We start from the raw sequence: 11515 nt of genomic DNA on the forward strand, positions 1-11515 counted from the left end.
TAGAACAAGATAGTGTAAGGAAGCATGGATGCTAGGAGGTCAAGCACATGAACACAAAAGTGTACTTGAACACTTAACCTGAAAGAGTAGGAGCTTCTTTACATTGAGAGATATTTATACATGTTCCAGGTTTCCACCTTACACAAAAGTGTAAGCCTTTCTCTCTTCTACATAAAAGTGTTTTACACTTTTGTGTAAGGCAAGTGACCTACACAAAAGTGTAAGGCAAGTGGCTTACACAAAAGCATAAGGCAAAGTGACCTACATAAAAGTGTAAGTCTTTCTCACTCTAGATCATGATTTGCAAGTATGACCATATATTTTACAGAGAGAATTTTGGATACCCTTAGGACCCTATAAATCTATTAGACTATCTTTCAAGCTCAAGTTATTACAAGTGGAGCTTTGTTGCTACTTCACACACATAATGATCTCATCTTCATTTTGTTGTAAATTGTGCTTTTAGTGACCTCCCAAGTTATAGTCATTTAAGACATCCTCAAATGGTCTCAAGCTGTCACCATTCTTAATAAGGCATGTAGGGGATGTATTAGAAGTACTAGCTTCAATGTCCTCTATTTGCATCAAGGGATCCATTTTCACTTCTTCAAACACATGGAATTTTTGAGATGCAACTTGAATCACATACCTCCACTTAATGTCAAGAAAATTGGTTTTAAAAATAATGAGTTAAAGAGAACAATTCATAATAACTTCATGGCTCACATTCTCATAAGGCATGCATAGAACAAATGCATCCATGTGATGAAAGTTCTTAGATGCTTACAATGCATGGGTGCAACAAATATCTCAATAAGATCATCCCAAAATTTCATTGAGTCAGTGGCAAAAGAACCATTCAAATATTTCCTCACTACAACAAATATCTCAATAAGATCGTCCTAAAATTTCATTGAGTCAATGGGGCAAAAGAACCATTCAAATATTTCCTCACTATAACATGAGGCCTCTACACATGACCTTGAACCATTTGACATAAAAAGTGAATAATTTGAATTCTCTAAGATTCACCTAGAAAATGTCTTATCCCTGGAACTAGCTATGCTAGCTTGTGAAAAATTCACTATGACTCCACAATAAAATGAATACACATCAATCTTCTCTACTCAAAAGTGATTACTATGTGACCACATTACATTGAATGAATAAGACCAATCATAAAATTGATAAGAACTAATGTTGCATCAACGGTGCAATTGTTGGTATGCCATTCCATAATTTGATCCTATGATGCACACCTAAACATATGTTTTATGCATGCTAGGATGGCTATGATTTCCTTGAATGTCTTTCCTATAACATGATTCACCACCATAATTCATACAAACTCTAGCGTGTTCATATTTACCCAAAAAAAGGATCAATCATAAAGACATGCATGAATTGAGTTGTACTCCACTCCCATTGCACTTAAAATTTTCCTTGCCTCATTTCTTGATGATGGGATGGAATCACCTTTTGGAATCAATGTGTGAAGCAGACTACAAAGCAAATTTAATAAGAACATTTAAAGATAAAGGAGTAAAATGCACAAGCAAAATGAATTTGTTCAAAATACTTTCTAAAAGAGGGTTCCACTCTCATGTGAAACTATCCATAACTTGTATACAAATTTAAAATCAACAGAATGGTTGCAAGACAAGATTTACTTTCCAACTCAATATTCATGGTATGCAGGGCTCATCAAGTACTAGCTCATCCTCATGTGAATCTTCTTCATGTGCCTCTACAAAAGGTGGGCCAAAGTAAACATGGATCAAATCTTGAAAGACCGCACCATCTGTATCTTCTTCACCAGGGTGCATTGCACTTAGAAAAAGTAGATCAATTTATGCAACAAAAATTTATTGGAAGAAGCATAGGAAAATATTCCATACCTCCTCATTCAAAGAAATAGGAATGGAGGCTGGGAGCATAACCTCAATTATGCATCATGGTTACATGCATTACTATCACGCCTTTGCATCGTCCAAAATCACAAGATATTCATTCATGAAGATATATGGATCCCATGTGTGGTAAACCTTGATAATTTGATGAACTTATTAAGGCCGTGCAAAAAACAACCAAGATATTAGTGATTCAACTTACTCAAATGCAAAAGGCGTTGATGAAAAGACACATGAAAGTTAATCATCAAGCAATTACTAGATTTTTGTAACCACAAATTCCATGAAATCAAAAAATACAATAAATTTTATCCCAAACAATGAAACAAACATCAAAGTAAGAATTTCAATAAAAGAGATGATATAAATGTAAAAAAAGCATTGTACTTCGTAAAATTTGATACAAATGTTGTTATAAGAGTTGCAAACTACATTTTCATCTATGCAGAATTTGAATTCTTGTTATGATTAGTTTTCACAACATTCTCACATCATGTACTATACAAAGTATTATATCCATTAGAGACATACAAGTATGGTAGAATCCCAGGGATGCATATTTTTAAACTCATGCATGATGCATGGTGAAAAATAATAAAATATGCATGCCAAACCATTCAATGATATGAAACCCATAAAACTTTTCAATCACATCGACATTACTCACATTAAGGCCCCTAAAAATTATCATACCCATTCAATGCATATAATATGGTAGAATCCCACCAAGCATTTTGTTAAACACTTATGCATGATGCATGGAAAAACTCAAGGAAATGTTCATACTCAACCATGAAAATGATATGCAAACCACATTAAAACCCGTGAGAACATGCATCTTAGTCAAAATAATGCCTCTATAAATTTTCACAACCATCAAAAATATTTTTACTATTAATACATGAGCATTGTAACAACAAGGAAATACACATCCCCAACAAATTAAAAATGCTATCCAAAGTTAAAAAATGTGTGAGCACATGTATCTTACTCACATGGAAAGTATCATAATGATCAAATAGATACACATATGATAGAAGGCCATTAATGCATAATGTTTAACACTTTATGCATGATGTGTGGTAAGATACCAGTAGATACTCATACCCAACCATGAAAATGATATCCTTCACACATCAAAGTCTGCAAGCACATGTATCTTAATGATATTAAGCCTCTTGAAACTATGATACCTATTACATATGGCACATCTATGGTAGACTCCCACCATTGTATAGTACTTAACACATGCATGATGCATGCAGAAATACACATGCCCAACCATAAAAATGATATCTGAACCACATAAAAATTGTGAGTACATGAATTTTACTCACATTTAGCCTCGACCAAGTATTATACAAATTGAACACATAAAGATATGGTATAAGACCACTGTTGCCTAATTGTTTTAACACACGCATGATGCATGGTAAAAAATAAGGAAAGATGCATGCTGAGTGCATGCTCAACCATGAAAATGCTATAACATAAAAACTTACAAGAGAATGAAAAAAAATCACATTGATATCTAAAAACTATCATATCGATGGGAATTATACACATATGGTAGAGGTCACCATTGCATAAATTTAAAAATGTATGCATGATGCAAAGTCAAGAAAGGAAATGTGTATTCCCAACCATGAAAATGTTATCTAGACCACATTAAAAACATGGATACTAGTCAAATTAAGGCATTTTCAAAGTCTCATACCCATAAAACACATACACACATATGGGGGGTGTGTGTGTGTGTAGAGAGAGAGGAACCTACTACTAATGACTATTTGCCTAGTTGGGGATTTGGTTTAGAAGTGATTACATCTATTAAATGTGAGGTCTTTGTAGGTTTAAAAGGTACCCAAATTAAGAGGTTGATTAGTTGAACTATCCTATATATCCTTATAAAATTTTTCCCATTTGGATCAATGTATCGCAACATGCCCTTAATTCAATGCCCAGGAGGGAGGATAAAAACTTGATAGGATTAATGGTTATACTATTTTCTAGATCCTTAAAATAAGTTTTTTCCATTTGGATTAATGTCCTTGTCCCCAACTTGCCCTTGGTACACACCCCATTTAGTGCCTAAGTAGGAACCTAGTTTTAAAAATATCTCTATTAAAATGTGAATCTTTTCAAGTTAAAATTTGTATGATTATTGGTTACACTATCTTTTAGATACTAACCAAGTTTTATTGAATTTAGATCAATGTAGCCCAACTTGTCCTTGACGCACCCTAATTAAGTGCATAGGTAGATTATGGGTTTAAAAATGATGTTATCTATCCCAATGTGAGCATTTGTATGTATAAATGAAAATAACTTGTTAGGATTATATATTAAACTATTTAATATAGATAGGAAAGAGGCCACTGCAAGTCTTTCCATCATGTCAAAGCTACCTCTCTATAACACTTGATTCTTGGTTGAGCGCAACATTTTAGACCTTTTTATAAGTTGCGGCTTAGAAGTGGCATCCTTTGAAACTTGGTTCTTGATTGATGGTGGTGGCAAGGTTTGAGAGCTTTCCATAGGTGCCTTTTTGTTGCTAGCCCATGTTGCAAGGTAGCTTTTCCAAGCCATAGGACAATCCTGTAACCTCCTACCTAGACCTTAATGTGCAAAAACCAATTTAGTTTATTGGGGTCTTTGTTAGAATCCAACCTCTTGCATGGACCTTCATGCATATAAGGTAATAGTAATCCATTTCATATCAACATTCAGCCGCATCAAAATGCACACTAAAAATAGAATTTCTTTAAACCCAATATCAAGTAGACTTCATTAAAAACTAACACACATGTATACCATCGTTCACATGCAATCCTTAGGCTAAAGAAATAAGAACTTTAGATGAGCATCCCTAGATAGAGCCAGAGGTGTATGCTTTATCAATGCTCAAAGTAATCAAAATATCCATTTCACAAACTCAAATGGAGCAACTCCTTTGACAATTTTGTGATTATAGAAGTCATGCTTGTTATACTTGCAAAAAGATTACAAAGTGCCACAACACAAGAGACTGGAACTAGTAAACCTAAATCCAAACATAAGGATCTCAATAACTTCTTTGAGTTCCTTAAAATCTCAATAAAAATGCATAAAGAACATTATACAATTTAGCTCCACCACAACTTCAAACTTGAGACAAGTAAAAGTAAACAAACCCCCACCACCAATGCAAACATGAGACAAACAAAAGTAAACAATTCGCTTGCATAGCACATGCGTATAAAATACCAAAATCCATGTTTTTTAGCACAATCCTTTAATCCTTCATACCCACAACAATACATACAATACCATACCTCTATATACCTAATGATAATGAAATTTTGTAAAGAGTAAGGCCTATACACTCACGAAGTTTCACAAGTTTTGGGCATCATTTATTAGTGGGGCATGCACATTTCTCATTTTTGACCATGCATGGTACACATTTGTCAAGAATGATGCATCGCCGATGGGACCTTTTTCCTCAATTCGCATGCACACACTTGTTAATAGCTATTCATGAAAATTGCGAAGAATTGCATTCTCTTTGATAGCATGTTCTTTGAGATGTTGAACTCAACCTCGACATCACTACTCCCTTAATGAGAGTTCATTAGTTAGTCAAATATGTGCAAGATACAATGTACCATCAAGCCTTGTCACCCAAAACACTTCTCAAGCATATCATAAAGCACACACATCTAACTACTTAATTTCTCCCAGTTTGGGGCACCTATCCAATTTTTTTGAGAATGGCTTCTTTTTGTGCCTTTTGTAAATAGAAAATTGAAAGTGTTTTGTGGGCGATGTTTCATAATTTTGAAACACGAGGTCATTTTGGTTATTGTATCTATGGAGATAAGACCGGTTTCCCATCTTCCCTAGTATTGATTTGGCATACCCTCTATGCTTAGTTTCTCCTTTCCATTTGGGTAACACTCAACCAGAATATTTTTGGGTTGAAGGCATTGAACAAAAGGAATTAGATTGCATTATGAGAGGCAAATTAGTTTGTATCTTCACAAGGCCTCTTCTTTGGTGTGAGGGAATCTTCAAGAGGTGGCCTCTTCCACTCTATCCTCCTTTGCCTTAGCTCTACTCAGTTTTATTGTTCTCAACACACCTGTAGGGCTATGCCCATCTTCTTGTTAGTAAAAATTTGACTTTTGTAAAATAAAATAAAATAAATCCAGCTTCTTAGTTGAAATTTAAAATCACGATGACTTTCCATGCATTAAAATGCTTCAAGAGGTGGCCTCCTCTATTTTGTCTACTTTGGCCTCATCTCTACTCTATCTTTTATTGATTTGAAAATGCTTATAGGGTTATGCCCATCTTCTTGTTAAAAAATTTTAAATTTTGCCTTAGTCATAATTTAAAATCATAACGAATCTTCCACAAATAGTGACGTGCCTTTGCACCTTTGGATTCACTGAGGAAAAGGAATACTAATAGCACCACTACCCAAAGATTGGACTCGTCATCAGCATATACATATGAACCACAAACACCCTCGCCCTCTGCAAAATAGAAGTCATTGTGGCACAATCAACTACAAGTATTGCACTATAGTTAGTAGGAACACATTCACATCTTCCACATTTAATATGGAAGATGATCTTCCTCACTGGATGTTTTGATACGCTCATTAGAAAAACACTTATGAATAATCTTGTAAAATAGGCTTGCCAAATGACCATGACACAAGAGAAGACTACTATGCATAAAAATTATGACACATTGTATTCTTGAAACACAAGCATCAAGAGCTTAATTAGCCTCATAGCTAGAACACTAGACTCAAGAACAAACACAACACCAACCCTTGACCAACCTGTTGCAAATAAAGAGTGTCCTATGTACTCTATTTCTTGGGTACATTTTCTAAAGGAGTTGAGGGCATTAATGAATGTGATGTTACTTTCATGCATGGTTGATTTAAGCTCATAGCATCTAGGTTTTGTGTGCCAAGTAGATGAGCTCGCCATTGTCTATTTTGAAAACCCACAATTCTTTCACCTTCTTCACTTGGAAGAAGTCTCCACATGTAATGACATACAAATTGCTGAAGAAGTGCTTGTGGTCTCTTTTTAAAGTACGCATCCTCAAGTTAGTGAACTTCAATGTGCTATACTAAAACAATCCCCTTAAGGCTGGTTATATTTCACTATTATCAGATTCAGCCACTGCTTCATCCACCTCGTGCATTGAATCAAGATCTGAGTATACTTTAGTCAACTAAAATAAGATCGGTTAACAATTTACTCAGTCAGACCTAAGATAATTCATATATGCTCACAAAATATTACACTCACATACTACTGACACTAAAAATCCAACTATCTTTCTAGAGGACATTTTGCTTTAGGGAAATTCCAAACTCCTGATTGTCTTGTCAACCTCTCTGTAGTAGCAAGCATCTCCTAGCTCTTTAGGGCAGTCTGATGCACTATCAAAGACCTCAACACACACTCTTCTCACCAACTTCTTGCTACTCTGTCCTACCAAAAGAAACATACATCATGAGCTTGACAGGCACCTAAAAGGAATAGGAAAAACGATGGCCAGGGAAATGAATTTTCATCGTATTTCCTGCCGCCTCCATATCAAACAACCAGTTGCAAAGCATGTCCTCCTTGTAGCTATTTTTATCCCTCGTCTCTGTGCAAAGGTTATCTAAAAGTGTTCTTAGATCGAACAAGGGCATTACGAAGGTTTTTGGATATGCCATAGATTGTTGTAGTAGGTGGATCGATTGGTCTCAGAGGTTCAAGCTAGATTTCAGAATGAGCTCTTAGATGTATCTTGTCAAAGTGAGGGATCAAGGGGGATCAAAACACCACAAGAGAGACATAGGATAGCAAACACTCAATCTATTGCAAAACGTGTACTCAACAATACATGATAGGCTTCTTATATAGAGAGAGCCTTTAGAATAGTCAAACCATGTGGGATCCTCTCATCCACATCTCTCCTTGTGGATATCCTCAATCCACATCTTCACATCTTGTAGTCCACATCCTAGGGTGGCTACTTTAATTCTTTCCTATACCATACCTTAGCCTTTAATTATGTGCTCATGGCACCATATCTCAACACCTCCCCTTGGTGCCATAATTCTTTGGCTACTGCAAGGTGGTCAGATGTGAGTTACATTCCATCACCTCCCCTTAGTGCATGCATTGCTACTTAAGGTGGTCAAGTGTGGATTTTACATGTCAATACCTCCCCTGGGTGCTTTCATAGCTACTCTCAGGTGGTCAGGTTTGATTACAAACATATAGGCAAGGTTGGCAAGGGTTTTGGTTTCTCAATACATTCCATTGATGTCACCTTTTGGCTCATGGCTTGATGATGACTCCACGTAGTTGACTTGTTGGTGCTTCAATCTGCAATCTTCTTCCTTGTGTCCCAGCTTCTTGCAATGGTGACACTTTGGTTTGTTCTTCAATCTGCAGTCACTTTGATAGTGACCCATCCTTCCGCAATGGTAGCATTTCACTGATGTTTTACTAAATAGTGCTTGTTCTTCATTATAGCTATTGAGTGTTGATGTCGATGTCGATGTCGATGCCTTCAACTCTCTTTCTTTTTCGAGAAGAAATGATACACATTCTTCAAACTTTGGATCTGGCAAATTCTTCAAAGTGGTTGTCAATGCACTATATTCTGCGGGCATGCTTTTAAGGAGAATTGCAAGTGCATCTTTCTCTCCTACTTTTGCATTTATGCCCTCTAGTTGAGTCATAATGCTTTTGATTTTGTTGACAAATTGTGCCATGGATTCATTGAAGCCCATGTGCATACCATAGAATTCAATCTTAAGATGGATTTCTTGGTTTTTGGCTTTTGCACCAAACACTGTGTTCAACTCATCCCATGCATCCTTGGCATGATCTTTAGAGTCTATATGATGAATTATGTTTGGACCCAAGTGCAATCCAATGAGTGATAGTGCTGCTTCATCTTTTTCCTTCCAAGCATCATTTTGTGCAGTGGGTATGTCTTCTTTTACAATCTTCCAAAGCTTTTGGTGCATCAGGAGATATCTCATTTGTGTAGACCATGTGTGAAATCCTTCCCCGGTGAACTTCTCAACAGTTGGGGTGCGAATTGCCATTGCAAAGGTCTTACCAGTTGATGATACTTTCAAATCTGGCAGTGTCTAATTGCATACAGAAAGTCTGAGTTGACAGGCACGTAGAGCTCAAAAAACCGGTTATTTTTCCTTTTTGGAGCATGTGCAAATTCCTCCTGGATTGGAAGTTATGCCTTGTCGAAGTTTGTGTGAAGAAGAGGGGGCCTTGATGATGTGGCAGAGGCTGTTCACATGCAACTTACAAACTGTGCTTGGCAAGGGTTTACTGTGCTAAGATAGCCCTATGCCACGTGGCACATTTTTAACCAAACTGAATTAACCCAGAGTTCAAACAAACCTACCTATGGTCCAAGTAACTGCACTTCACCCTACTAATTGAACCACCCCTGGCTGTGGTTAAGTTTTATCTTTGCCACATGTCAATTTTTGGGGAACCTTAGGAAACCTTACAAAGAAACTTTGAAGCTGCAGAGAAGATGCAACAACGACGATGACGAAGATGCGGGCGCGATGACGTGCCAATGGTGGCGAGATTGAGGTAGAGATGGAGCCGGAGGCAACAACCTTCGCAACAAATGCAGTGGGTGAAGAAGCAGCAGAAGCAACTGGTCCAAGATCAAGCAGCGAGGCGGAGATGACCAATGATGTTGGGAGATGAAAGAGGTTGAAGCTTCAATAAAGGCAGAGTGCCGAGACAGCCAGCAGAGGGAGCGCTTCCGTCGGTGCAAAAATCCATTTCCCATTCAGCAGAGGGAGCGCTTCTGTTGGTGCAAGAGTGGAAGAAGAACAACCGGTGGACGAAGATAGGATAGTCCATTGCATTGTTCTGTAGGCTTGATGGAGGCACCGAGAACAGCAATTGCTGCTACAGTTGGAGAAGGCTCATGGCAATCCGTCAATGGAGCGATGGAGGAGCGCAAGTCCTCAGCTTTGGCGATGCAAAGGAGCCGAATCCATCAATAGTTGCAAGCTCTCAGCTATGGCGATGCAAGCATCTGTATGACTATCTACAGTGCTTAAAGTTACTCAACCGCAACACAGGCATCCAAAACATACGCTTTTGGATGAGCTACAAAAGAAAAAGAAGGTAGAACTAGACCCAACGGCGGATATACAAAATCAGCGAAGGCTAGAATCCATTGCTTGTGCTATCTCTTCTTCTGCCTCTCGTCTTTGATCCAAGGAATCATTGGGTGCCTGTGCCAAGGACGAGATGGTGCAGATGCTACAAATTGCTATGGCATGTGTGGCAACAGTGCCCGATCAGAGGCTGAAGATGGCGTAGTAGATGTTGCTTAAGGGTTGATAGTGGAGGCACATGGAATCTCATAAGCTTGTAGAACACTCACTAATCTACCTAGGTTTGTGGAGCACCTAAGCTCTGATACCATGTCAAAGTGAGGGATCAAGGGGGATCAAAACACCACAAGAGAGACATAGGATAGCAAACACTCAATCTATTGCAAAACGTGTACTCAACAATACATGATAGGCTTCTTATATAGAGAGAGCCTTTAGAATAGTCAAACCATGTGGGATCCTCTCATCCACATCTCTCCTTGTGGATATCCTCAATCCACATCTTCACATCTTGTAGTCCACATCCTAGGGTGGCTACTTTAATTCTTTCCTATACCATACCTTAGCCTTTAATTATGTGCTCATGGCACCATATCTCAACATATCTGCACTGCACTTAAATAGGGAGAGAGTTCATTGAGCCCTGCCTTCTCATTCTTCTTTCATATGACCTAATATTTCCACCTCTCACCTTTTGGCTAAGGTGGGTAGTCTTATTTGTCAACATGTTGGAACTCTAGCAAAGATATGCAAAGATAATGTGCGAGCAATGACTTCTATACATGGAAGTTTAAGAAAGAATCACAAATACATGGAAGTTATAAAAAGAATCTATGTGAACTGCTAAACGAATGAATTGTAAATAAATCATAAATCCTAAACGAATGAATTGTATGACATTCATATTGTAATAATAGAAGAAAACCACCACACTGGTGGCAATTAATATCCTAGTGTGCAACTAACCACCATGTTGGTGAGACCACTTTCTTGTATTAGAGGGGTGGTTAGCCCCTAAATATATATCCAATATTTACTCTTATAAATTTTGAATTGGTTTCATTCAAAATGAAAAAGTGGTTCAAAGGTTGAAGTTGAAACCACGAGTGAAAATAAAATAACAGAGTAGCCAAAGCTCCAATATCTCTGAAGAACTTTATATTCATGTAAGGCTTTCAGGACAGTGGCATGACATAGAGCATAGTGGGAGCCTTCAGCAACGTACTTTGCAAACTATGGGTTCTTATAATATTGAAGACCTCCCATAGTTCCTCCTGCAATTGATCTATCTTCCTAATGACAATCTTGGGTCAATGGTGTGAAACACTAAGTCCCTCCTCCAATTGATCAATATCATGTACGACAATCCTGGGTTGCCGAGGGACCCATTGCAAAATGGCTCCATCTTTTGTAGGACAATAGGATG

Source organism: Dipteris shenzhenensis, chromosome 1, assembly GCF_047967505.1.
Source record: "Dipteris shenzhenensis isolate YYH24624 ecotype China chromosome 1, Dip_SZ_1.0, whole genome shotgun sequence".
Taxonomy (NCBI): Eukaryota; Viridiplantae; Streptophyta; class Polypodiopsida; order Gleicheniales; family Dipteridaceae; genus Dipteris; species Dipteris shenzhenensis.